At 41.7% G+C, this 27,049-nt stretch overlaps 4 long non-coding RNA genes across 5 annotated transcripts; all 4 read right to left on the bottom strand.

Moving 5' to 3' along the window:
• Positions 1-3,861: 3,861 nt before the first annotated feature.
• Positions 3,862-4,737, bottom strand: LOC125547515 (uncharacterized). The gene is made up of 2 exons (XR_007300694.2): positions 4,465-4,737; positions 3,862-4,310 (listed from the first exon to the last, which is right to left on the bottom strand). It is a non-coding gene; the product is annotated as an uncharacterized LOC125547515 (long non-coding RNA).
• Positions 4,738-5,979: 1,242 nt separating this feature from the next.
• On the bottom strand, positions 5,980-8,334 carry LOC125547514 (uncharacterized). Of its 2 annotated transcripts, none has more exons than XR_015599474.1 (3): positions 8,121-8,334; positions 6,525-7,958; positions 5,980-6,402 (listed from the first exon to the last, which is right to left on the bottom strand). It is a non-coding gene; the product is annotated as an uncharacterized LOC125547514 (long non-coding RNA). The 2 variants fall into 2 exon arrangements; XR_007300693.1 differs by having other exon boundaries at positions 6,555-7,958.
• A 9,324-nt stretch (positions 8,335-17,658) lies between these two features.
• LOC125547512 (uncharacterized) lies at positions 17,659-18,381 on the bottom strand. Its single transcript, XR_007300692.1, has 2 exons — positions 18,242-18,381; positions 17,659-18,162 (listed from the first exon to the last, which is right to left on the bottom strand). It is a non-coding gene; the product is annotated as an uncharacterized LOC125547512 (long non-coding RNA).
• A 5,113-nt stretch (positions 18,382-23,494) lies between these two features.
• LOC147977614 (uncharacterized) lies at positions 23,495-24,267 on the bottom strand. The gene is made up of 2 exons (XR_015599472.1): positions 24,050-24,267; positions 23,495-23,965 (listed from the first exon to the last, which is right to left on the bottom strand). It is a non-coding gene; the product is annotated as an uncharacterized LOC147977614 (long non-coding RNA).
• Positions 24,268-27,049: the final 2,782 nt, after the last annotated feature.

The following is a 27,049-nucleotide window of genomic DNA, read 5'->3' as shown; positions in this document are numbered from 1 at the left end:
CCTTCTCGGTTTCCTTCTGTATGAACAAGGGACGTTTGCAAAAGCCTGCCGGTGATCTTCCCCTACGGCGCCGGCGGGTGCCACGGCGGCCGAGGTGTCACTCCCGATCGGTCTCCATTGATATGAACTGCATAGATGCACATGGATTATAAATTAATAGTACATACCCACAACATGCATATGGAGCCGGCAGCGCCTCAAACATTTTGCTGCTCGTAGATAGTTCTTGTCCTCCCTAAAAAGAAAGTAATCCAATACTGACTTACCTTGCCCGGTTCAAAATAAATAAATACTGACTTACCTTGGATTGCCACCGAGGATGGCAGGGAGCAGCATATGATTGCCAGGATGGCCATGGTCCCTAAGAGGGAGGAAGAAGAAGCAGAGGAAGAACGCTCCATGATCTCCTCTTCTCAGTTAGAATCTGTGTGAGCTGTTTCTATGTATGTAATTAACTGGGGAAAGCGTGTTAAACTACTTGGGCTGGCCTTCCCTTAGAATAACCTTGGTTGTTTATATATACATAGAGAACACTATGAAGTTTGTGACTAGTCCTGTACAACGACTTCAACAATCAAAGTCGTCACACATATCACTAGCAGCAGGTCGCACTCATAATGGGAGGTTCCATTTGCACTCATCCCGATGACGTAACATGAGGTATACACTCTCAAACAGCTAATCTTGTAGTCTCATGGGGCAAAACATCCAAATAGTACGCGGAACTTTGCTGCAGTCTTCAACATGGACGCTGCGGGAAAATTTGGCAACCACTTTCTATGAGAAACAGATCATTTCCGTCCCTGCAAAACAAAAAAGAAGAAGAAGAAAAAACAGATCATTTCATGTAGTACGTGTCAGTGTTTTTTTGTTGCGAAAAAGTACATGTCAGTGTTAATTTAAGTATTTTCATATTCATATTAATATTTCGGTGATGTAGAAAGATGATGATAAAGAGAAAAGGTAAGGAAGTTACTTGTAGAAAAATATCATGTGCGCCAAGTAGACAGGTCAGATTGTAGGAGTAGTGCCGCACCTTGTGGATGGTGGCCTCTCTATATTGCAATACGCCAATGATACGATTCTTTTTATGGCACCTGACTTGGATAAGGCTCGCAACTTGACACAATTCTCTTATTATAATATAATAACATCATCTTATTTTACCAAAAATGATTATATTTCATTTGAAATAAATAAATATATATATATATACAAAAATAAAAGCAAAGGGAGAATTAGTGAAATAAAATAAAATCAACACGTTTAAAATAAGAATAATAAAGAATACATTAAAATAGAACCAGAACGAAAAACAGGAAATGAAAGAAAATAAGAATAAGAAATATCAAAAAGTATAAAGAAACGGAAAAAGTGTAAAGTCCGGTAAATGAGGTAAAAATAGAAGAAATTAAAATAAAAATAACATAATAAAAAAATAAATATTTAAATGAATGAAATTGCCCAACCCCTGAAACATAGATAAGAAAAGCACCCCCACTACAGAAAACTTTGACAGGGAAAATTGTCATCATCATGAACTTCGGCCGTTGGGCTGGCCCATCTCCCAGTGCACATGGGCATGCGCTCAGTGGGGTTTTATGAGTTAGCCAGATTGGTGAATTTTTGTGAGCCGAACATATATGAAAGAAATTTTGAGAATTTGAGTTTTGTTCTTTTAGTGGACTATGTTGATATTTTTTTTACAATAACAGACTTTATTCCTCAAATGATAGCCAGGACCTTTACAAGAAATGGAGAAATAAAGTCAGGGAACTAAGAACCCCAAAAGGTTGAAGATCTACTACTAGAAGCATGTTTAGATAAACTATTAGCTACCTCATTAGCCTCTCTAGAGCATTCAACAATTGTCGTACTTGTGAAATCACCTGCCAACTGCCCGTGATCATCAGGCGCTATAGTCGAAAGATCATCAGGACCCAAATATAAATCAGCTTGGCTAACACCTTGAACCGCAAAGGTGCTTTTAGATTCAATAATCAGTCGGTTGCACCCCAGCACTATTCGTAGCTAGAATAAATCCATTTCGAATTAGAGTGATCTCTGGAGAACGCACAATGCTTATATGAGGTAAATACCAAAAGTTGTTGCTAAACTCTCCATGATCATCAGGCGCTACCGGTCATGTGGCTCACAACAGTGTTTCAGCATGGAATGCCACATCTACATTGATTTTAACAACACCTGCCACCGGCTTCTTCCACATTTGAGGATTTGTAGTTTTATTTACAAGATAAGCCTACAACCCAGTATGCTTGGGCTGAAACCTCCGGGTAAGGCTATCCTTCATGTTTAGGCCTCCAGTGCCAATGGCCCGCTAAACCAGCCCACCGCATAGACCATACAAATGTGCCCACTGCGGTGGGCTATTTAGGCCTCCAGTGCCTATGGCCCGCTAAACTAACCCACTGTATAGACCATGCAAATGTGCCCACTTCACTTTAAAAGAATAAAGTAGCCCTAAAAAAACTTTAAAAGAATAAAGTTTGCACCTTCCAGTGAAAAATAATAAGGCACTAAAGTTTGAAACTTTCACTAGATAAAACTAAAGTTTGAAATCCGTCCTAGAAAAATAATATGGACATACATGATCAAGTGTTATTGTGTTCCCAAAAGTGATATCTCAGCATGGGGGCATTGGAGCCCGTTTTTTGTAAGTTCAAAAAACAGGGTTTTATGGTTTAAAATTTTCTAAATTTTTGTGCACATGCACATATAGCAGTGCAGTATAACGGGGAAAATTTTCATCAATATACGTGCTTGCATTTGAGAGATAAAAAAGACAAATGTCATGCAAATTTGGGGCTTGGCTTTTGTTGTTTTTTGGCCGAAACTTTTTCCTTTTTGCGCAGCATACAATACAGTTTATTTTTTAACGAAATTTCACAGGTACTTAGGCCACATGCATGCGTATTCATGTAAAAACAAAAAAATATCAAACTTTTAAGAACTTATTTTGGGGTGGTTAAAAAACGGGCTACAATGCACCCGTACGATAGTCAAAGGTCGACACTAGCTACTAGGCTCTACACGCAGTGTACGTACTGCAGCCTATGCACCGTCGGCGTCAAACTAGCTAGAGACCCTAACCGGATTAGAGCTTTTTTTCAGACCTACATGGAGATTGAAAATGCAAACAATCACTTTTCGCTTCATCAGGATCTCATTGAGCACCATTGACAAAGGGTTGGGTAGTAACGCATTCCATTTTCCATTCATTTTCATTTAATGCATGTGTGATCTGTATTCGGCACAAGTTTTGTATTGTATTATTTAGTTTGTTTCGGTGATTTAAATAATTATTGTATTTTGGATGATTGTTGTATTGTAATATTGATATTTTCTTATATTGCAAATTCGTAATTCTTAATATGTGCATATGTGTCAAATTCAGATAAACCCGAATCTGATATGCGGGCCGGCGCGGACGCCGGCGGAGCAGACACCGCATAGCGGAAGTGTAAAACGAAATATCCGCGAATATTCTGTTTTATAGTTCCGCTATGTAGGATCTGCTCGGCCGGCGCCCGCGCCGGCCCACAAAACCGTTTTTTCCGTAAACTGTAAATGAGTTTTGTGGATTGACAATATACGGGATCTGCTAGAGATGCTCTAATGGTCTGGTCCAGTCTGCAGATATTTCGTACTAGCTCATGGCGATACGGTCAGCACCGTCGTCGTCAACACTCAACACTGAACTCCTTCCCGCAAAACACACACACATGCACACAACTCTCCATGGTACGGACCATGTTAGCTAGTCTAATATTTTGGTAGCGATCACATTGCTTTCTTAGGAAGTCGACTCTCGCTACCGGGGATTGATAGCACTAAAAGGAGTATGCTTTCTCGACTGGATTTTTCATTCTCAAGTCAAACTTTATTTTGACAGTTCATTCTCACTCAAAATTCAACAGAATTCGTTCCAGCCCCCTCACGGTTCTTATCCAACTCCATAAACGATACATCCATCTGAACAACGGGCGCTAGCTAGACTCTAGCTAGGACCTTTAACACTGTATGGAAGAGTCAAGCAAAATGATAAAATCACTCAAACACTAACACTGACAGTTAAGTGCGAGAGGGTTTTCCTTCCCTTATTATCCTTAAAAAAGATTGTACATGCTTTTATGGAGAGGTGGTCATCGCATCGGTGGTGTGCCATACGCATGGAGGGGCATTCGCAACAGCCTGCAGGGTCTTGTGGTGCGGAGGCGGCAATTTCTTCCACGGGGACCCGGGTTTTGGTGATGGAGGGCCCACTCCCTCATGGTCTCCATCTGGATGAACTGCATACATACATACATACACACATGTCAAGAACCACCAATCATCCTCGGTAACTCCATGCAAATAGGCAGATCTTACATGAAGTTTGGTCTTGAACATATTCATACTGGTCCTAATAATTTCTTGTCGTTAAATGAAAAGGCTAATGCTTACCTTGGATGGCCACCGAGCATGGCAGGAAGTAGCAAAGGAATATGATGGCCATGATTGCCATAGCTAGTGAGATGGAAGAAGAAGAGGAAGAGCGCTTCATAATCTTCTTCGCAATCATCTTCACGTGGTGCTGCTACTTGATGATTGTAATTAATCGTGTATAATTGTGTGAAGTGACAAGAGGCCAGATTGCTTTGCCTTGGGAAGAGCTCATTAGTCCATATATATACTCTTAGAGATATCAAAAGTTAAGAGTGCTAGCTGGTTCAACACTCATGGGGATGACTTCAATATGGTCAAAGTCTGCTCCCGCTCAATATTTTAAGAATCTTGTTAGAACCTTATGACCATGGTATGTAAGACAAATAGAACATACAATATTTTAAGAATCTTGTTAACCATCGATCAATTGGAAGCTTGTGGACCCCACGGCTTTTTTTGTTGTAAGGTCTTGGTCAAGTTATCAACACAATACAACCCATTATCCTTTTAATGGTAGGCAATCTACCAACGATAGTGATATGTCAACTGTCGATTCGTTAATCTCTATGCTCCATGACTACAGTATTTGATAGACGTTATGTGAGTTTGTAAATGTGGTGGTTGTGTTAGCTGTATTACTGTATTTTAAAAAACACAAGAAAGCAAGACCACTATATTTAATCTCAGTGCAACGAGTGAATAAATCCTAACCTCGGTGACGCCAAACTGGTTCACTAGACTAGGGATAGAATTTCCACATCAGCACACCAAAAGAAACTTTCTTTCTTTTTTCCTGAAAGACCAAGGAAACAATGATAATCATGTATAAAAAGTAAGCAAGTTAACCAAAATCAGGCGGGAGTTAGTCTTAATTGCCCGTGTTAACCAAGACAAATCAAAAATCATGTTATATATACTACCAAGGACTGTGCTTCTACGTGGCGACGCGAACGTTGTGTAATATTTCTTTAAAGTATGTGATATTAGCTTGTGCATCGGGCCATATTGTCCTGACTTAGGAATGACCTTATTCGTTCTGCGGTTGAAGATTATCCCAGTCGATAGGGATATATTTGAAACTTTATGTATGTCAATGTTAGGTGGATTAAATAGAACATTCATGAGTTGCTCCGCGAAATCCCAGGATCGGTGAAGAACTTGTTTCCTCGCTCCGTGATTTTCAACTGCAGCTCCGGGAGCGGAGGGACTCTGAACAGGCCCTCAATATTTTAAGAGCTAGGTGTGTAAAACGTCTACCAACTCGGAAGAACAAGAGCATCGCCAGCAAGGTGCATCTTAGGTAAATTTGGTTTTGTTAATTCTTAATTGTCTGAGAATATATTAGTACCCACCTGATTTGGAGACCCAATCGTTTGATATTAATCCATGCATCATTCACCTTTTTATAAATCTAAGAAAAAATATATATCTTTTCTGCCAGACAAACAAATTTTACAACACAGTGAACATTTTCCATATTTCCATCAAAGAAAAAAGGAGATAAGAACACAATCGTCTCTTTTTCCATGCAAAGATCAGAAACTATTTTTTTATTCCTTTTAAGGTGCCTTGGAACAACTAATAATTACACATAATAGTACATATATAGCACGGTCATCCATCATACGACAAGACAGGAGGCAGAAGCTGGCTAGGCTATAGCATCGACCGCTCAGTGATTTTCAAAATGAAAGGCCTCCAATGATCTCACTTTGATCAGCTTGCATGCCCAAACTCAGGACATGGTTTATTGACAGCTCCTGCCCACAGCTTCAACGGCATGCGTACTTGACCATTGGTAATTTTACGGGGTGTTTGCTGTACCAACCAGCAGGGTCTTCCGGTGCGGCGGTGGTGGCGGAATGGTGGGGCGATCGCACCCGGGGCACCTGTGGCGCCCTGACCCAGGGATCGGCGCCGGTGGACCCACTCCTGGACGATCTCCTTCTGGAAGATCTGCAATGATATGTATACACATATCACTAACTACTCATCATCTGTAACTCCATGCATATACCCAGAGCTTGCATGCAGCCTGGCCTAGAAAATATTACGTACGTTCTTCTCCTGATGCTTACCTATTGTCAAGTGAAATATCTAATGCTTACCTTGCACGGCCACCGAGCATGGCAAGGAGCAATATATGAACATCAGAGGCAAGATTGCCACAGTTGCCGCGGTCGAAGAAGAACAGGAGCGCTCCATAATCTTCTTGCCAAGTATGTCGGTGTTAGGCTTTTTTGGTGGCTATAATTAACCTTGTAATTTTGTAGACAATGCAAGTGGCCAGATTGCCTTACTTTGCGAATGAGCTCCTTTGTCCATATATATACCTATAGATGAAATGGTATGAGTGTTGGTTCTACATTCAATATTTGTCAATGAGGCTCTCGTTCTCAGGGACTTTGATATGGTCAAAGTCTACTCCGGGACTCCCGGTCAATAGGGACATACGTGGAACCTTATGACCATGTTAGTTGGAGAAGATAGAGCCTTCAATATTTTGAACACCTGCAACCTATTGACCATGTGTAAGCTTGTGCCACCACGTGGCATATTTTGTTGTAAATCTTGGTCAAGCTATCAACACGGTCAAACCTATTATCCTTTTGCTGATACTCAGTGTCGTGTCAATTGTCACTTTGTCATTCTTTGATGCTCTTTGACTATAGTAGATGCTATGACATAGTGTGTGGAGGTCAGTTACGGGAGGTTTCTTGAAAACAATCCTAGAAGTAAGGCCATCATAATGGGCAATGGTCGAACTAATACTAACCTCACTGATGCCAAACTTACTAGCTAGATCTGTGTGAGATTGCTGCCTGCATCGGCTAAGCATCGGCTGAGCATGAATACTAGCTCATGTATGGTCAGCACCGTCGTCGTCAACACTCAAAACTCAACTCTTTCCCGCAAAACACACACACACGCACACAACTCTCCATGGTGCGGACCATGTTAGCTAGTCTAACTTTTTGGTAGCGATCACATTGCTTTCTTAGAAAACTGACTGTCGCTCCCGGAATCATGTCCGCCCATGTTACGGGGATTGGTAGCACTAAAAGGAGTATGCTTTCTCGACTGGATTTTTCATCCTCAAGTCAAACATTATTTTCACAGTTCATTCGTACTCGAAATTCAACAGAATTGGCTCCAGCCCCCTCACGGTTCTAGCCCAACTCCATAAAATCACTCAGACACTAACAGTCACTAGCAACGGGCGCTAGCTAGGACCTTTAACACTGTATGGCAGAGTCAAGCAAAATGATAAGACACTAACAGACACTGACAGGGTAAAGTGCGAGAGGGTTTTCCTTCCCTTATTATCCTTAAAAAAGATTGTACATGCTTTTATGGAGAGGTGGTCATGGCATCGGTGGTGCGCCATACGCATGGAGGGGCATTCGCAACAGCCTGCAGGGTCTTGCGGTGTGGTGGCGGCAATTTCTTCCACGGAGACCCGGGTTTTGGTGATGGAGGACCCACTCCCTCATGGTCTCCATCTGGATGAACTGCATACATACATACATACATACATACACACATGTCAAGAACCACCAATCATCCTCGGCAACGCCATGCAAATAGGCAGATATTACATGAAGTTTGGTCTTGAACATATTCATGCTGGTCCTAATAATTGCTTGTCGTTAAATGAAAAGGCTAATGCTTACCTTGGATGGCCACCGAGCATGGCAGGAAGCAGCAAAGGAATATGATGGCCATGATTGCCACAGCTAGTGCGATGGAAGAAGAAGAGGAAGAGCGCTTCATAATCTTCTTCCCAATCATCTTCACGTGGTGCTGCTACTTGATGACTGTAATTAATCGTGTATAATTGTGTGAAGTGTGCAAGAGGCCAGATTGCTTTGCCTTGGGAAGAGCTCATTAGTACATATATATACTCTTAGAGAGATCAAAAGTTAAAGAGTGGTAGCTGGTTCTACACTCATGGGGATGGGACTTCAATATGGTCAAAGTCTGCTCCCGCTCAATATTTTAAGAATCTTGTTAGAACCTTATGACCATCGTACTATGCATATGTAAGACAAATAGAACATCCAATATTTTAAGAATCTTGTTGCCCATCGATCAATTGGAAGCTTGTGCCACCCCACCGCTTTTTTTGTTGTAAGGTCTTGGTCAAGTTATCAACACAATACAACCCATTATCCTTTTAATGGTACGCAATCTACCAACGATAGTGATATGTCAACTGTCGCTTCGTTAATCTCTATGCTCCATGACTACAGTATTTGATAGACGTTATGTGAGTTTGTAAATGTGGTGGTTGCGTTAGGTGTATTATTGTATTTAAAAAACACAAGAAAGCAAGACCACTATATTTAATCTCACTGCAACGAGTGAATAAATCCTAACCTCGGTGACGCCATACTGGTTCACTAGACTAGGGATAGAATTTCCACATCAGCACACCAAAAGAAACTTTTTTTTCCTGAAAGACCAAGGAAACTATGATAATCATGTATAAAAAATAAACAAGTTAACCAAAATCAGGCAGCAGTTAGTCTTAATTCCCGTGTTAACCAAGACAAATCAAAAATCATGTTATATATACTACCAAGGACTGTGCTTCTACGTGGCGACGCGAACGTTGTGTAATATTTCTTTAAAGTATGTGATATTAGCTTGTGCATCGGGCCATATTGTCCTGACTTAGGAATGACCTTATTCGTTCTGCGGTTGAAGATTATCCCAGTCGATAGGGATATATTTGAAACTTTATGTATGTCAATGTTAGGTGGATTAAATAGAACATTCATGAGTTGTTCAGCAATCCAGCAGCTCCGCGAAATCCCAGGATCGGTGAAGAACTTGTTTCCTCGCTCCGTGATTTTCAGCTGCAGCTCCGGGAGCGGAGGGACTCTGAACAGGCCCTCAATATTTTAAGAGCTAGGTGTGCAAAACGTCTACCAACTCTGAAGAACAAGAGCATCCCAGCAAGGTGCATCTTAGGTAAATTTGGTTTTGTTAATTCTTAATTGTCTGAGAATATATTAGTACCCACCTGATTTGGAGAACCAATCGTTTGATATTAATCTGTGCATCATTCACCTTTTTATAAATCTAAGAAAAAAAATATATCTTTTCTGCCAGACAATCAAATTTTACAACAAAGTGAACATTTTCCATATTTCCATCAAAGAAAAAAGGAGATAAGAACACCATCGTCTCTTTTTCCATGCAAAGATCAGAAACTATTTTTTATTCCTTTTAAAAAGGTGCCGTGGAACAACTAATAATTACACATAAGGCAAGACAGGAGGCAGAAGCTGGCTAGGCTATAGTATCGACCGCTCAGTGATTTTCAAAACGAAAGGTCTCCAATGATCTCACTTTGATCAGCTTGCATGCCCAAACTCAGGACATGGTTTATTGACCGCTCCTGCCCACAGCTTCAACGGCATGCGTACTTGACCATTGGTAATTTTACGGGGTGTTTGTTGTACCAACCAGCAGGGTCTTCCGGTGCGGCGGTGGCGGCGGAGTGCTGGGGCGGTCGCACCCCGGGCACTTGTGGCGCCCCGACCCAGGGATCAGCGCCGGTGGACCCACTCCTGGACGATCTCCTTCTGGAAGATCTGCAATGATATGTATACACATATCACTAACTACTCATCATCTGTAACTCCATGCAGATACCCAGAGCTTGCATGCGGCCTGGCCTAGAAAATATTACGTACGTTCTTCTCCTTATGCTTACCTATTGTCAAGTGAAATATCTAATGCTTACCTTGCACGGCCACCGAGCATGGCAAGGAGCAATATATGAACATCAGAGCCAAGATTGCCACAGTTGCCGCGGTCGAAGAAGAACAGGAGCGCTTCATAATCTTCTTGTCAGTTATGTCGGTGTTAGGCTTCTACTTTTGGTGGCTGTAATTAACCTTGTAATTTTGTAGACAATGCAAGTGACCAGATTGCCTTACTTTGCGAATGAGCTCCTTTATCCATATATATACCAATAGATGAAATGGTATGAGTGTTGGTTCTACATTCAATATTTGTCAATGAGGCTGTCGTTCTCAGGGACTTTGATATGGTCAAAGTCTACTTCGGGACTCCCGGTCAATAGGGACATACGTGGAACCTTATGACCATGTTAGGTGGAGAAGATAGAGCCTTCAATATTTTGAACACCTGCAACCTATTGACCATGTGTAAGCTTGTGCCACCACGTGGCATACTTTGTTGTAAATCTCGGTCAATCTATCAACATGATCAAACCTATTATCCTTTTGCTGATACTCAGTGTCGTGTCAATTGTCACTTTGTCCTTCTTTTATGCTCTTTGACTATAGTAGATGCTATGGCATAGTGTGTGGAGGTCTATCACGGGAGGTTTCTTGAAAACAATCCAAGAAATAACACCATCATAATGGGCAATGGTCGAACTAATACTAACCTCATTGATGCCAAACTTACTCCCTAGATCTGTGTGAGATTGCTGCCTGCATTGGCTAAGCATGGTAGTATGACCACAGCGATCTACTCATTCTCGTACCATCACACAATTTTTCCCCTGAAAAAGCAAAATCAACCTTTGCGCATGACAACCATAAAAAATAAACAGTTGCTCTTAGCTGTAAAATGTGCAGGTGGCCAGATTGCCTTGCCTTGGGAATTACTCTCCTAATCTGTAAGCCCCTCTCGAATTTGTGCCTAAATTTCACTAACAAAATATATGTTATATGGCACAAAAAGTGTATCCTTGGATTCATATCCAAAATAAGTTTTCAAGGATTTACTTTTCATGGCATATAGCTCATGATTTAATATCAAATTTTAGGTCAAAATTAGGTTCCAATTTTAGGAGCTTTATAAACCCGGACAGAGAAAGTAGATAGAAGTTAAGAGTGTTAGTTAGTTCTATATTCATGGAGACTCTCAGTTTCAGGGTCTTCAATACTGTCAAAGTCTACTCCTAGACTCCCGGTCAACAGTTATACTTGGAAGTTGGAACCTTATAAACATGGTAGTATGACACCAGCGATATACTCATTCCTATACCATCACAACTTATTTCCCCTAAAATAGAAAAATTAATCCTTTGCACATGACAATCATAAAAAAAAAGTTGCTCTAAGTTGTAAAATGTGTAGATGGCCAGATTGCCTTGCCTTGGGAATTACTCTCCTCGTCTATCTTTCTTAGTCCCTCTCGAATTTGAGCCTAAATTTCACTAACAAAATATAAGTTATATGTCACAAAAAATATATCCTTTGATTCATATTACAAATCATGTTTTCAATGATTTACTTTCCATGGCATATAACTCATGATTTAATAGTTAAATTTTAGGTCAAAATTAGGCTCCAATTTGAGGAGCCTTATAAAATCAGATGGAGAGAGTAGATAAAACGTCAAGAGTGTTAGTTGTTCTTTATTCGTGGAGGCTCTTAGCTTGAGGATCTCCGATATGGTCAAAGTCTACTCCCAGCCTCCCGGTCAACAGATGTACTTCGGAGTTGAAACCTTATGATCAAGTTAGGTGAGGCAAATAGAACATCCAATATTTTAAGGAGCTCCCACCATCGTGGCCTCTGAAGCATGTGGAAGCTTGTACCATCCTGCCACTTATATTGTTCTGTAAAATGTAATTATTAATCCTCGGTTAACTTGAACGTATACATCTATTTTACTGATACGTCTCCAATGTATCTACAATTTTTTTATTATTTCATATTATTATATTATCTATCTTGGATGTTTTATATGCTATTTTATATGATTTTCGAGACAAATCTATTAACCTAGAGCTCAGTCCTAGTTTCTGTTTTTTCCTTGTTTTTGAGTTTCGCAGAAAAGGAATATCAAACGGAGTCCAAATGAGTTGAAAATTTACGATTATTTTTTATGTACCAGAAGAAGCCCCCGAAGCAAAGAGAGTTGGGCCAGAAGAGCCATGAGGCCTCCACAAGGGTGGAGGGCGTGCCCTCCGTCCTTGTGGTTGACTCATGGATCCCCCCTGACTTGTTCTCGACACCAAAAATTCTTATAAATATAGAAACCCCTAGAAATAAACCTATATTGAGAGTTCCACCGTCGCAAGCCTCTGTAGCCACCAAAAACCAATCGGGGCCCTGTTCCGGCACCCTGCCGGAGGGGGAAACCATCACTGGTAGCCATCTTCATCATCCCGGCGCTCTGCATGACGAGGAGGGACTAGTTCATCCTCAGGGCTGAGGGTATGTACCAGTAGCTATGTGTTTGATCTCACTCTCTCTCTCTCTTGTGTTCTTGATTTGGCACGATCTTGATATACCGCGAGCTTTTTATTATAGTTGAATCATATGGTGTTTCTCCCCCTCTACCTTCTTGTAATGGATTGAGTTTTCCCTTTGAAGTTATCTTATCGGATTTAGTCTTTAAGGATTTGAGAACACTTGATGTATGTCTTGCATGTGCTTATCTGTGATGACAATGGGATATTCACGTGATCTACTTGATGTATGTTTTAGTGATCAACTTGCGGGTTCTGTGACCTTGTGAACTTATGCATAGGGGTTGGCACACATTTTCGTCTTGACTCTCTAGTAGGAACTTTGGGGCACTCTTTGAAGTTCTTTGTGTTTGTTTGAATAGTTGAATCTGAGATTGTGTGATGCATATCATATAATCAGACCCGCGGATACTTGTGGTGACATTGGAGTATCTAGGTGATATTACGGTTTTGGTTGATGTGTGTCTTAAGGTGTTATTTTAGTATGGACTCTAGGGGTATTTGTGACACTTATAGGACAAGCCCAATAGATCGCTCAGAAAGAATAACGTTGAGGTGGTTTCGTATCCTACAACAATCTCTTCGTTTATTTTCCGCTATTAGTGACTTTGGAGTGACTCTTTGTTGCATGTTGAGGGATTGTTATATGGTCCAATTATGTTATCATTGTTGAGAGAACTTGCAGTAGTGAAAGCATGAACCCTAGGCCTTGTTTCCAAGGATTGCAATACCGTTTTCGCTCACTTTTATCACTTACTACCTTGCTGGTTTTATATTTTCATATTACAAAAACCTATATCTACCATCCAGATTGCACTTGTATCACAATCTCTTCGCCGAACTAGTGCACCTATACAATTTACCATTGTATTGGGTGTGTGGGAACACAAGAGACTCTTTGTTATTTGGTTGCAGGGTTGTTTAAGAGAGACCATCTTCATCCTACGCCTCCCACGGATTGATAAACCTTAGGTCATCCACTTGAGGGAAATTTGCTACTGTCCTACAAAACTCTGTGCTTGGAGGCCCAACACGAGTCTACAAGAAGAAGGTTGCGTAGTAGACATCATTTACCAATTAATAAGCATTGCCTTCTGAAAAGATGTTTTAATTCATAGCCAAAACCAACCTATAATTTGGTGGTGGTTGTACCCCCTGCACACCAAGAATCAAAACAAACATGCAGTTTAATCTTAGAAGTGCATGCAAAGACTGGAGCCACCATTCAGGGAGACAAGCTAACATATTACTCTCTCCAATCCATTCTACATTGTGCATAACGTTGGACTCGTATACCAATGAAGCGATGCATTCGGTTTTTTCGGACTAATTTGCACTTGCTTTTGCATGTAAGGGAAGTTGGTTTATTGTTAACCTGCATGCAGTGATTGGTTCTCCTCAATTCCTGCATCGGTTTCTCTCTCCTGCTCTGCATGGCGTGCAGAACAAAGGCTATTACTCCATCTGTAAAGAAATATAAGAGCGTTTATATCACTATTTTAGTGATATAAACGCTCTTATATTTCTTTATGGATGGAGTATTAGTTTGATTCGTTGCACGCAAGAGGAATACTAGGGACAGCATGGGAAAGAATCAGTGACATGGGCAACACACAGAGTAAATCGGAAAAAAGAGGAAAAGTTATTCGCAGAGTAAAATGGGTCGGAGGGGGTATAATGCACTTCACACTGAGAATGCAAAAATATGTTATATAGTGCATCTTTTTTGAGTGCTAACTCTAACAGCTAATCTTTTACATGCTTATAAAATTATGAGGTGAATAAAATTAAACTACAAGAATATGTATCTACCAGATGACATATTGTACACTGGACATAATTGTCGTATCTTCTATATCAAGAGATCATCACTTTACTAAGAGAAGACAAACCATTTTGTTTTTGTTTCTATCTCTTCTAGATCAACAATTATCCTATGTGGTACTAGCAACATATAGCACTATTGTAGATAACCTAATACCCTTAAACTAACTCATCATCCCAAAAGTAGGTCCATAGTGGTGTGGCTCTGTATGATAGTGTGGACTGATGATCTGCCATTTTTGTCTGGGCCAAAACGCAATGAAGCAGGATTTGTTTGGCCGGTATTCATGGCTCATGCTAGATTTTGTTTCTTGTGTCTCTATGTGGGGATCAGATTTGCATCTGAAATTTATAAGAAGTCCAAAAAAAAGTGAATCATTGTGCTTGTATGAAACTGTATGGTGATCCACAATACGAAGATCTTATGTTTTTTTTTCTTCGAAAAGGAGGATTACCCCCAGCATTTCATAATAACCGTGTATTTCCTGCATTGGGAGGTAACAAGTTTGAGTCCCCTCTTTCCACCTTTTTATTTCTCAGGATACGCAAGGCACAAAACTAGTTCAAGCCTTATCTATAACTAGTACGTAGTTTAGAAGAATTAGAATTCAAAATTGTTATAAAGTTTTTCCAAAATATGTGGTATTTCATGGTTACCATGAAAAACTGTGAGTTCCGTATCCAAATGTTCGCAATCTTCCCTATTATCATCGTGGGCTGGACCATGGGCTTGCTCTCCTGGGCTTGGGCTTCTCAAAAGCCTGTGAAGGAATTGACTACAGACAAGGGAATTGACTACAGACAAGTGGCGCTCAAAGAAAACGACTACAGACAACTCCGTGGATTAGGAGTTTAGGACTGCTTCGGCGCGGCCTCCTCGCTTTTGTTTCCTCTTCCTCGTGTTCGTGTTCCTCTGCACCTCTGCCATGGCTTGATCCTCTGGATTAATGGCTTGCAGTTCAAATCAGTGAGCAACTGACCTATGTACTAGTATGCTGCTAACACTAAAACCTTGGTCTCAGGTAGATCCTTCTGTTTTACATTTCTCGAAACGGAGTCTATGGCCCAGACTCAGCCCTTCTATTTTCTGATGAGCATGTATGAATTGACCATGCACAAGGCACGACTCACTTTTATGAATGGAGTATATAGTTTCACTATAGTTTTATCATGTACCGTAATAACGGACACGAATTTTGGGGACATGGTTCCATGCGATGCCGTTATCTCAGCCGTCCGCGTTTGCATCTAGATTATTAATTAATATAGTGTTTGCTGCAATACAAACAGTGTTGCTTAATAATGCACTGGAATACGCTTTTCTTTACCGGGCAGGAGTGGGCCTCAAAGCTTTAAATTCGTATGCATACTACTTTGTCCTTTAGTCAATCGGTAATATTTGCTGGGTGCATTGATGACCTGCCCACTCATTTACAATCGTCTACGCGGACAATTAAACAAATGTCGGCAGCATGTGAGAGATTTATGGTGCTTGGCTTGTGCGAGGCACGCTAATTTGTATGGTTCCTGCTGTTTTGCATCTTAGAGGGTGTTTGGATACGTTTTAGTCCCATGACTAAAAATAGTGGGACTAAAACTTGCTAGCCTCACCCATGTTTGGATCTAAATACTAAAGAGACTAAAATCAAGTTATTGAGCATTTATTATCCTCCAAACCCTCCAATCCAAAACTCGCATATGTTTAAGGAGAGGAATTAAAAGAGGAGAGAGAGGGCTAATACATATTTTAGTAGGTTTCCTATGACTACAAAATTTTAGCCTCAAGACTTGTCCTAGCCTCTATTTAGTCAGGGGTGCTTGGAACTTTAGCCTCTAAAAGAGACTATTTTTAGTCAGACTAAAAATAGTCCCTTGGATCCAAGCATGCTCTTAATCATGTGGTAAGCACAACAATTGAGACAAAAACGAATTAATTTCTAGTGCTGATTGTATATCAGCAGAACAACATCAAAATGGATTGTTGAGTGATAAGCATAACATGACACAGATTGTGCGATAGGTGAGGACACACCACATACTGGAAGATACATGGGCAAATGTGGATAAAAAAGTAAGAAAATAGCTATTGGGGGGCTCTGATTATTTGTTCTAAGTGGACTAGTCTAATTTTATGTAGTGCACATATTTTTGAAAATTAAAATGTTGGATTCCTAAAATCTTAAATTATTTGTTGGAATTTAGGAACATTGTATTTTAGTTGCAATTTAGGAATATTAATCATGTTTGTGCACATGCCTAGCTAACCTGACATGGAGATAGAGCTAAGCTGATCTCGCATAGTTAAAAGTTCACACTAATTCATCCAAAAAATAAAAATAGTTATTGGTGCTCTGATTATTTGTTCTAGGTGGACTAGTTTAATCTTATGCAGTGGACATATTTTTCAAAATTTAAATCTTGGATTCCTGAAATTTTAAATCATTTACTGCAATTTAGGAACATTTTTTAGTTGCAATTTAGGAATATTAATCATGTGTATGCACATGCCTGACCTGACATGGAGATAGAGCAAATCTTATCTAGCATAGTTAAAAGTTTACACTAATTATTCTAAAAAGGAAAATAGCTATTTGGGGCTCTGATTATTTGTTCTAGGTGAACTAGTTTAATTTTATGCGGTGGGTATATATTTAAAAATTAAAATCATGGATTCCTGATTTTTCAAAATATTAACTGCAATTTAGGAACAATTTTTAGTTGCAAATTAGAAACATTAATCATGTGTACGCACATGCCTGACCTGTCATGGAGATAGACCTAAGCTGATCTAGCATAGTTAACAGTTCAGGCTAATTCATCTAAAAAAGTTCAGACCAATTAGCAGACTACACATTTTCGTTGCAACTGTAGAGGGTGGTGCACTAGTAATATGTAGTGGAGCAGCACACATTAAGACGTGGTGCATTAATCCTCACCTGTGCCTAGTAAATGTGATGACACTAAAATACCTCACTTTCCAACTTCAACAACGCTGGATGGAGAGAGATGATGGTGCAGGCTTCAAATGCAGTTAACGTTCCCAACCTGTGCCTAGTAAATGAGTTGGGTCATGTTTGCCAAGCATGTGGCCCCTTATGCATTGATTGTTTTGTGGAATACAGATTCAATACTGCAAGGAGGAATATTCAATATACGTGATATGCACTGCTTATGGTATGAATACGATACAAATCTGCGAGAAATGGATGGTGAGATAAAGACCTCGCGTGGCGCCATGTTCACCTATGCATTTTCGCGTAATAACATCCTATCTAGATATTGTTTATACAGTTGTAAGAACGATTCAACCATATCCGTTCATTATTTGTTTTCCAGAGTCTTTACTTATATACCAGTCGCACAAACACCCTTTCACGCAGTGTGATTCGAAGACGACAAGGAAAATCATGAAATAACCGAGAGCTCGACATGTCGCGGCAAGAAAAAGAGACCCGGTGCTCATGGCATCGGTGGTGCTTCATACATTAGGGGCACGTTGGCAGCTGCTCGCTGCAGGATCTTGCGGTGCGGCGCTAGTGTTGCCGGTGGCGTAGTGTCAAGGTGGCGGCATCCATGGGCGCAACTAATGGATTTCCCGGGCCGCGGCGATGGAGGACCCATCACAGGGCGGAAACCGTCTGGATGAACTGCATACATTAAGCCATGGGTAGAATATTGAGACTGCTCATAATATTACTGCCAAACAAAAAAAAACTTAATACTTACCCAATAAAATAGCCATGATTGCCATAGTTTGTGCAGTGGAGGAGGAAGAAGAAGAAGTAGCATAGTAATAAAATAGCCATGATTGCCATAGTTTGTGCAGTGGAGGAGGAAGAAGAAGAAGAGCGCTTCATGATGTTCTATTGAATAATCTCCCGTGGGAATGAGCTCATCCGTCCACATATATACACATAGATGAAACGCGGTATGCTCAAGAATAGTCTTCATGGACGCTCTCGTGGCGATGGACATGGACTCCAATACAGTCAAAGTCTACGGGCGGTCAACATGGACATATTTGGAGCCTTATGTCCATACGGTCAAAGACTTGGCAAGTCACCATACAGGGAGATAAGAACCATTATTGTCTAGAAAAAAAGACAAGAACATCATCGTCACCCCAGTTAGTGCATTGCATCTGAAACAAGCTTTTGTTCCATATTCAGATGGTCCGAAACCAGTGTTATTTCCACGCCGTTCTCCCGAAATACAGCACGGCCATACATCATACATACGCAGGCAAGAGGCAGAGTCATCGATCACAACTTGGACACCATGCGAACGCAACCGCGGGAGATGGACCGGCGATCTTACAGACTTACGGTGTAGTGTTTGGTGCACGAACCAACCAGCAGCGGAGTCTTCCGGTGCGGCGTATGTGACGATGTCTTTACCGGCGACGTGCAGGCCAGGCGGTCGCAGTCCGGGCACATGTGGTGCACCGGCCCGCCCCGGGGAGACGGAGGTGTCCGTCCCCCACCGGCTCGGTCTGCATGCATGCACGTCACTACACAAGGACATATACGGGTGAAAGTAATACTGAGGCCAACACATACTTCCTCCATTTCAAAATAGATGACTCAACTTTGTATTAATTTTGTATCAAAATTAATATAAAGTTGGGTCATCTATTACTAACTCTGTACCAAAGTTAGTATAAAGTTTGGTCATCTATTTAGAAACGAAAAAAGTACATGCGTGGGCTAACACATACGTACGTCACTATAAAGGTTGACTCTGTAGATTTTTTTTGTAGGTAACATCCAAATCCAAGTGTTTTAAAAACAGGGCTCAACCCAGATTACATTCAGTTTCACAGAGAGAGGTAATATGCTAAGGCACACTCGCCGGTGGAAGGAAATCTCCCTGCACTCTAGCATAGGAAGCAAGTTCGTGGGTGACCCTGTTGCATTGTCTACTTATCTTTCAGACATCGCATGCGGAAAATCTCTTGACAGCAGCTTAGCCTCCTAATAGATGGTCCACCACTTTGTTCTTCTTACATCATCGGAGTTGATTGCACTAATATAACGACTGCAGATTTGATAATGAGTGGCCCCATGTGGAAGTGGCCTGTCATCTCGGCAGCGATCAACGGCGCATGACACTCGTGCACCTAGCATTGTTCCAAAATTGATGATTGTTAGTGGAGATTACTTGTTATATAGGATTCGAAGAATATCTTCTCCTACCAAATACCAATACATTAACTCGGTGTCCCGGGCAGAGCAGTGACAAATCGGTTAATGGGTACTACTAAACCCCTAAAAATGGACCAGGAGCTCCAAGTGGTTTCCTAAAGAAAAGCATTAAAAAACCAGAATTTTGGCAAAAATTGTTTTGACTTCTCTGACCATAAAATAAATTAAGGACAGTAAAACTGAGCCTAATCCGAGCTCTCTAGGATTTGTGGCCATCCGTTTTGGTGATTTAATCCTTTCCAGCCGTCGGATCTGCTTCATGTAGCGTTTTCTAGCGTCTTGGCCCAACTTCTATAGCGTTCTGGGCCAACTGTCCTGGGGCTGCTACTCTGGAAGAAAAAACCGAGGCCTCTGGTTAATTGGGCCGATTGGGACAGCCCATTCAAAAACCCAAGGCCCGACTCCGATCTGTCCCTGGCTTGCGTACGTAATGAACCTGTGCGGTCGAGGGGGCACTGTGCGGTCGATGGGATGCGGGGGAGGGGGACTCGAAGAGAGGAGGCGGGTGAGGGGATCGAGCGCGCGAGGGTAGCCGATCCGGCAGACGAGGGGACCCAGCCGACGCGGTCGATCCGCCTGTGAAGTGGAAAGGGGGGACGCGGGTGACGATGGCCGGCGCATCATCTCCTGGAAACTACTCGCAATATACTTCAGTTTCTAATCGTTCATTCATGACGATTGATGTGCCAATCCTTTCCGCTGCAGTGTGGTACGTCTATGGGCCAGTTCTTTTCGGCGATTCTCCCAGAATCGCCCCCCTCTCCAGCTTCTCCCAGAATCGCCACTCCATATTTTTTTATAATCCTATCTAGTTAAGGTCTAATTAGCTAGGATTGTAAAAAAACATATGGAGTGGTGATTCTAGGAGAAGCTGGGGAGGGGGGCGATTCTGGTAGAATCGCCCAAAAGAACTGGCCCTATATATTCTTCCTCCCTGACACTCCTCGCCCATCCTCTCTACCCCGGCAGCACAGGATCTTCCATCATGGTCACTACAATCCCGATTTCAATTAGCCTGATGGGTGGACTGAGCCTTACCACAGATCCTGGGAGTTCAAATAAATCTTTCGGGATGCCCAGACCCCTCCTTAATCCATGGTATAAATAGCTCATTTGCCTCCATTGTGGTACGTTCTTGATATGGGTTAGTTCATAGTTTGTTTGTTGGTGAGTATGATTTAACTTGGAAGGGCTCACTTTTCATGCAGGAATTGTGGAGGTCGCCATTCACTTGGGTTGCAGCGGGCCTGAACGAGATTCATCCATGGCTCCTGGATTAGTCCAATCATTGGTACACCCTGTAATTTTGTCCATCCATGGCTCATGAGTTTTTCTGCCTACACAGCATGCTCTTTGTTTTCATGTATGTACATTGTATACTATAAGTCTATAAACTCCTGAAATTTGATGTTAGTTGATTGCTTTTGGTGCTTTACATGCTGAATGTTTATAACAACCAAATAGAGGATTAGTCCAATTAGTATGTTATTGGATTTATGTACTTAAATTCGATTATCAGATTCTGCATCTCTAGGTACACCCTGTGGTCTCCGGAGTTCAAAGGAAACTGAAAGCATTCCTGTAGCACACTTTTTAGTTAAGGTTGGCTTTGATGGACTCATGGTCTTCTAAGGCGCATACTTTTGACTAGCATAACTGGCACTGCAAAATGCTGGGTGCATTGGATGCATGCTAGATCAATATTATTGGCTGAATACCTTCAACTGTTCTGAAAACAGTTTTCTTGTATACCTTCAACTGTTCTGAAAACATTTGGTGTATATGCTCCATGGGATAATCCTTGGGCTCCTACTGTTATCTTAGGCTAAGCTAGATGTTCGTTAACTTCCTTTTGGCCATCTACGCATATTTTTGGTGCTCTCTTAATTGGTTCCTGGTCCTTCACCCTAAGGCTGGCATGAGATATTATTTGGTACTTGGCATTGTATCTACACTTTGTTATCCTAAATTGGATGCATGGTCTTTCCAGGACTTGCTTCTTCGGTTTTGGTGCAGTTTATTTCTGGCTGGTTTGGGTACTTTCTGATGCTATCCTATTTGCTGAATAAGGCTATATATAGGCCATCTTCTCGATGATAAATGGAGTACATGCACTCTACAGTTTCATTCTCCCTGGTCATCTAAACGTGCATGTACATAAATCCATTAATTTTCTGCCAATTTTTTATAAGTGTTACGCTAGCCAAATTTTTGGAGATCAACCATGCAAGCAGCAGCCAAAAGTCACGGCCATGTCAAATTTTCGGTCACATACAATACCATCAGCATTTTGCCATTAAGAAGCATTAGTATGTTACCATTTAGCCTCACAAATCTGTAGTGAAGATTTCACCAGGTGCGTTTTACTAACCGTTACTTAGTAAATTATCCAAAGCTAGCTCCAACTTAAACTTGCACCCGTCTCGCAATTTGTTGTCTTTAATATTTCATAGCTTCACATTTGTCGAGCCAACACAAATTGGTTCAAACATGCATCTTTGATTCCTTATTTTGTTAGCCATTGACTGGGTTTTTTTTTCATTACGGGCTTCGTAGCATAACATCTAAATAGCGTTGGTTCCATGTAGTATTTATACCAACCAATCCATCTTTTCATATATTTTCTGAAATTTCTATTGCATATTTGGAAATAGATGGGCGCAACAATGCACGTCATTGAACTATTTTTTTTGCCCTCTCACGCACTAAGTGATTTTCACCATGAAGTCTCATCGCTGGTCTAATTTTACCGTCAGATCACCACAGTTAACATTATAGTGCCCATTATTATGCCAAAATGGATGGGCGCAGCAACGCGCGCCATCAATGATCTAGTTTGTCAATAAAAATGTTACTCCCCGTCGGGACATCCATGCAAGTCTACATGGGCGCCATTAGCACCCGGTCAGATGCCAGTACTTAGTTCGGGTGGATTACTTGTCGCTTTTCATTGTTGTCACCGACCCTTCTCTTTTTTTTTCATCATCTTATTTCATCATCGTCATGCACAAATCTGTTCTTTCTCCTCACATCTCAACAATTCGTAGAGTAGATCTCAGCTTCTTTTTTCTCCAAAAATAGACTTTAGAGTTTGGCCTAGTTTATGAAAAAATTATAAAATACATATGCACCATTATCGAATAAAGGGTCATTCTCTCATGATTCTAGATGATTAACATCACGACTAGGATCACCGAATTGACTGTGTGTCGCTATTCACAAAATTATTGTACTCGTTAACACGTAAAAAACCCGAAAATGGTAGTGGTGGCAAATCACAGATTCCAAGGAGGATTCCAACCCGTAAATCCTCTAATTATATTTTCCTAAATGAAATGTTTGACTGCATATTAAATACCTTAACTCTTCTACACATTGGTTTTAATTACAAGGTCAGTACGGAGATACCGCATGGGACATGTGGTTAGCAAAAACAAAGAAAAAAAGTACAGAGATGTGAGATTGACAAGTATCACCGAATTCTCATATTACGAAATAAGCCTTGTAAACCCAAATGGAGTGAGCAGCCTGAATGTGCATGCATCGACATGATCGTACATGAGTATCATGTGTGCCGTTCAACAGGGTCGCCACAATGATCGAATTCGGTAGTTTCATTTTGTATTATTCTACAACTGAACTAGCCCCATTTCCATTAATTGCTTGTGAAAAATAACCATTTCATACAAGCGTCCAAAAACGAGGGATAGGGGAATAACAAAAATATGAAAGAGGTTTGCGAGTTGTAGCAATATTAAGAAACCCGCTGAGAATGTTTGATGTCGAACAACCGGTATGTGGCAAAAACCTACTAGCACGACATACAAATGTTTGAAAAAGTTGGGGATCACAAATCAGCACAAATTACAACCAAAAGAAGCACTTGCTCTAAAGATAGAAGCATCATTCCCAAACCACCTCCGGGAAGACCATCATCAAGCAGTGTCCAGTAAATGCCGGGGCGCTAGATCAGCGCCATGGCAGGAGCCATAACATCACCTGTGATTCCACGGTGTCTTGCCCCACGGCGCCGGAGGCATCCGACCTACATGGTTTCCTCCAGCAGACGTCTCACCGGAATTCCTTTCTCCCCCTGGCCACTCTCCATTCCCCTGAGCAAAATTTCCTCCTTCCGCTGGCCCCTGACCAAAATGGTTTCCTCCTCCCCTGGCCCCTCCCCAGCCCCCTGACCATTGGTTTCCCCCTCGCCCTGGGCCCTCCCTGGCCCGCTGACCAAATGCATGCCCTGATGCCATCGCAACAAAATATATGTCAAAATGGGCGTCCACTTCCACAATATATAAACTGGAAATGACGCGTGGTTGCGTACCTTTGCAAACGGCAGAGCATGGGAATGGCAGCAGGGAGCAGCAGCACACGATCACCAGGGTGATTGCCACGGCGCGTGCAAGCGAGGACGGAGAGGAAGAAGACCGCTTCATGGTCGATAAGATGTCCTGCCTTCCCAGCTTCAGCTCTGAGGACATGGTTCGATCTCTCTTCGTGGTTGTGGCTGGGTTACTGCTCCTTGTTAAGTACTCTAACAGCAACGACAACTGTGTCAAGTCAACAGATTGTTTGAACATCTAGATTAACCTAATGTAATCACGATCTAGTCAAGTCAAGTGCTCAAAGTTGTCTGCGCCCGACACTCAGTCTTTGTTGCCAGTGCATCTTAATCACTGTTGCAGGCTTTGAAACAGTCAAGCAAAGCTTCTGGTAACTATGACATACAATTTGTACGCGTCGTGAACGATCGAGGCATTGCCACGAAAACGTACGTGGTAGAATAAAAATATTTTCTATGACTACTCCAGCAACTCCGGCTCCTACAAGCTGCTAGTGCTAGCTGAGCAATTGTACTACTTGTCTACTTGAGATGCTCACTGCATCCGCAACCCTCAACTCGGTTGCACGTTTCGATCTGTGGCATGAATCGGACTCATGGGACCAGAATGCAAGTATACTGCAAGTCTGCGTTGCAGTAAGAGGAGCAGCGTGGCAGTTCACTGATAAGAAAAATAAACCTCACAATTTCAATAAGAAAATCAGAGTGCCACAGTGGAATATTTTCCCCACTGGGCTGAATTGTTTTTGCTGGGCTGTGATATTTTATGCGTTGTTCGGCAAATTTTTCAATTTGATGAGTTTTGAACTGGACTTCAGTTTTTCGTTTGGTCCATTCCGATTTTGTAGGATTGTTTGGCCCGTTTCTTCTATTCATCCATCTTTCGAACTGATTCTTAACCTGAAAAAAATGGTCTTGGATCAATCCGTTTGACTTTCTTTTTTTCGAGTATTGTAGATTCTCTTTATGGTGACATTGTAGAAATTTTCAAGCGGTGCATTTGTCCATCCGTCCACGAATAAGTATACATCTATCATATGGTAAAACAAATTGCTTTTCTTTCCCCTCTCACAAGGCGATTTGGGAAAGCCTTTGTCCCCTCGATTTTCACCGGCAAGCCCATGGATCCATCCACCTCCACTCTGCCTGCCGCTCCGACTGCCGGTGGCAGGAAGAGGACCTTGTCCCTCGGCTCCGGCTAGTTGATAGGTAGGGTTTTCGTCCATCTTTTTTCATTGCATCCACTTAATTTCAATCAGGTCAAAATAAAAAAATTGAAGACAATTCTTGACCAAAGAATCAATGGAAGGAAAGAAAAATAGTATAATAATAGACTATAGTAAAAAGTAATAGGAAAAAACCAAAAAATATTTCATGCTTATATATCCTGCGAGGTGCTTCAGAAGAGCATAAAATCATTCTAAGAATAAGAAAAAGGTATAAAACAAATGGAAATGTGTGATATGCTATGAATAGTTCCGTGGCGATGTAAGATAGAAAGAATGGGGAGTTGGGCCTTCGGTTTCCTTGTAGCCATTTGCCGACATGCGGGCCCACTTGTTTGTTCAAACGGACGACAACGCTTCTTCTTTGATATAGTCTTCCAGGCTCCGATCCTCCTCAAGTTCGTCCATTTGTGCGGATTAGATAGAGCTCCAATGTAGATTCCCGCCAGCTCCTCGGTGTGGCAGGTTAGGTTTCTTGTCATGCATACACAATGGTGAGATTTGATGTCGGGTTCTGAAGATCGATTCAAGGATTCAACGCCAACGACTGCGGTTCTAGGACGCTGATCCTTAGGGGCACATGTATGAAGACTTCACAGCTGTCATCGATAAGATCAGGTCAACTTCAGTATGGGAGCGGTGACAGTGGCACATGGGCGGCTCGTTCTGGCAGCGGCAAAGATTGTTCGGTGGTCCATGGACCTCGATGTATTTTTTTTATTATGTTTGTGCTGTTTTGTGCTTCCGGTGAATCTTTATTTTAGTATAAACTTTTCGCATAGAAATAATATGTCATACAATAAAATTATAAATTTACATTTAATTTGCAAGTTCTCATGCAAAAGAAGAAGGCCCATTATTCTTTGAACAAAATTCAACTTCAAATTTCGTCGAGGTGACTGACTGTTTTTTCTTTTGTTTTTTTTTTGAGTCAATTACAGCGGGCAAAAGCCAACCTGAGCATATTTTTATTTTTTGAAAAAAAAATCAGGATCAGATACCGTTGGATCAGTAGAAAGGAGATCGGCCGCCAAGAAGATATACAGAAGAAGTCACCCATTTGCATTAAGGCGAGAAAAAAAATATTGAAGAGACTTGCGAGTTGGAGCACCAATAAGAAACCCATTGTGAATGTTCGCTCTCGAATAACAACTATGAGAAGAAGAAAAACCTACTAGCATGTGATACAAATGTTCCAAAGAGTTTGAGACAGCAGCAGAAATTACAACCGAAAGGCAGCACCTGCGCCAAAGATAAGCATCATCCCAAACCACCCCTAGGAACACCAGCAGCCATCAGCTTCCAATAACCACCGGGGCCGCCAGATGAACACCGTGGCAGGAGTCGTCACATCACCTGTGGTTCCTCGGTGTCTTACCCCGCGGCGCCGGAGGCGCCCGTCCTACTTGGTTCCCTCCTCCTAATCCCGTACCCCCATGATCAAATTGGTCCTCTCCTCCCCTTGGCGCTGGCACCCCACCCCCCTGATCTCCTCCCTTTGTCCCGGCCCCAGCACTCTGACCAAAGTCGCCAAATGCACGCCCTGATGCCATCGCAACAAATTATATGTCAAAATGGGCATCCACTTCCAAAATATAAGAACTAGAACCGACGCGGTGGTTTCGTACCTTTGCAAACGGCAGAGGATGGGAATGGCAGCAGGGAGCAGCAGCACACGATCACCAGAAGGATTGGCATGGCGCGTGGGAGCGAGGACGGAGAAGAAGAAGACCGCTTCATGGTCGATCGGACTACC

This window comes from Triticum urartu, chromosome 3A, assembly GCF_056163025.1.
Source record: "Triticum urartu cultivar PI428250 chromosome 3A, HENAU_Tu73, whole genome shotgun sequence".
In the NCBI taxonomy this organism is placed as follows: Eukaryota; Viridiplantae; Streptophyta; class Magnoliopsida; order Poales; family Poaceae; genus Triticum; species Triticum urartu.
The sequence above is the reverse complement of the archived record's forward strand: the minus strand, read 5'-3'. Positions and strand labels throughout refer to the sequence as shown.